The sequence below is a fragment of the Vespa mandarinia genome, chromosome 9, assembly GCF_050613455.1.
Source record: "Vespa mandarinia isolate Hongniang chromosome 9, ASM5061345v1, whole genome shotgun sequence".
In the NCBI taxonomy this organism is placed as follows: Eukaryota; Metazoa; Arthropoda; class Insecta; order Hymenoptera; family Vespidae; genus Vespa; species Vespa mandarinia.
This window is the reverse complement of record NC_140818.1, coordinates 6,735,160-6,737,500: the sequence shown is the minus strand read 5'-3', so window position 1 is coordinate 6,737,500 and position 2,341 is coordinate 6,735,160.

The window sequence follows — 2,341 nt, the reverse complement described above, 5'->3', positions numbered from 1 at the left end:
TGAATCATTAAAGAAGATTATAATAATACTTTGAGAAATTTTATTTCAACGTTAAAGAAGAAGATATAGGATAGATGTTATTGAAGAGAGAAAAATTGGTAACACGATGAGGTCATATACATAGACATACTCGAAGAATTTCAAAAGTAGATATCGTTAAAATTACGTTCCTCGCAAGTTGCAACAAGTTTAGCTTATCGCGTGGCCGCCGGACATCTGGTGAATTTAACTATAAGGTTTTAACATTGAGAGCTTACTTGCTACGCATAGAAACGAACGAACGCTAGAACGAACGAACGCACACTTGAATTCGCCTTAAAACGATCGAGACTGTACAAGCTGTTGCTATCGTGGAATATAGCCAATACAGAGAAAATCACATACATATATATATATATGTATGTATGTATGTATGTATGTATGTATGTATGTATGTATGTATGCACGTAACACACACACACACACACACACATGCGCGCACAGATACACATACACATACGAATGAAGATAATGCAGAGAGAAAGGAGAGGTATCACAAGAGAAAAAGTCGAGTAGATATATAAGAGACCTTGTGTAAATAAAAGAGCGGGAAATACCGTTATAGGTGCCTCTGCCAACATCCTCGTTACATGCTCTTGATCTTACCATGTTTTTACATCGAGTTTTCTTACATTTTTCGAAGGCAAAATCAACATGTGATTTTCTTCGAAACTCTTCGAACGATATACAATGTTTATTTAATATTTTTATGATAATACAAATTTATTCAAATTTTATTTAATGATATCATAATTGATACCTCGAATGTATATCATTATAAAAAAAAAATATATATATATATATATATATATATATATGTAATTTGAATATTTATTATTCACAAGACAAATATTAAAAACTACTAACTCTTTCTCTTACCTATAATGATCTTTAATAAATCTTCTTTAATACTATATTTTCTAATTGAAAATCTTAAGAGTAATCATATAGTACAATTTACTCTACATATTCCTCTCTCTCTCTCTCTCTCTCTCTCTCTTCTTTCTCTTTTCTTTTCTAATCCACCGCTTGAATATTAAGTTAATTAGAGGTTACCCCAGACGGATTATAAGAACGAGTCGACTAGTAGTTCTCAAGGTCAAATCTAAGAGTCACCGAGGTGTGACTCGTAGCAACTCGTTTTAAATTGCTTCGTGAGAGGATGATCGAGAACGATATTCGTCGGTCCCCTTTTTACGAGAAGGGGATCATTTTACCTATAGTATAACAGAACACCATCTCATTCCTACTTCTTCTATGCCTAAAGGTATATACCCTCAAATCTTTTTGGAGGTTCCAACGATGCTTCTATAAATATAAGAGGATCATTATTTCGGTTGCGTACGCCGCTGGCACCTGTCGTGTGGCTTCGCTCTTGGAAGGTAGCAGTCTTAGCGAACGGCGCTTAACTCGAAAGGACTAAGGGAGGTTAAAGTGAGGAGAAGGAGGAAGAGAAGGAGAAAGGAGATAGAGGGGAAAAAGGGGCAGAGAGGAAGAGGGGGAGGAAAACGCGGCGACTCCTTCTCTGGAGAAGCTCGAGAGAGACCGGTCCAGGAATCCGGGGCCACGCTTACTCGCCAGTGTCTATCAACCTTCGTGTAAAGATTTTTACTATGGAAAAAGAAATCTTTCAAGAAAAAAATTGAGAGAGAGAGAGAGTAAGAGAGAAATAAGATTTGTAACGTACATGTTGGTATTTATATATATAGATATATATATATATATACGGACGCGCGAGCATGTATGTGTGTGTGTGCTGAAGGATGACGAGTACTTTTCATCTACTTACTTTTTCACGACTTCTTCGTCTCTCGGGCCATTATATTGCATAAAAAGAACCATGAATTTGAGGACAAATAATACAATACTTGGTCAAGAAAATATATTGAAGGTTTATTTAAAAATCTAATTTATTTGAATAAAGAGATAAAGAAATGTATATATATATATATATATATATATATATATATACATGTATATGTATATTGTTTATATGTATATATATATATATGTTGTTTAATTTGATATAATTTTATCGGACATTCATCGTTTGAGAACCGAAGCCTTTTAATGAGAACGTCCGTTCCAGGTGTCCGACGGAATGCACTTTCGACGTATAACTCCGCTTGTCTTAACAAGAAGGCGAACTACTCAACGAAACTTTTCAGTGAAGCCCACCAGAGAATTCTTCGATTTCTTCTTTTCCCTTGCTGCTACGTCTTCGACTTCTCTCTTTCTTTCTCTTTCTCTTTCTCTCTCTCTCTCTCTCCCTCTCTCTCTCTCTCTCTCTCTTTCTATCTCT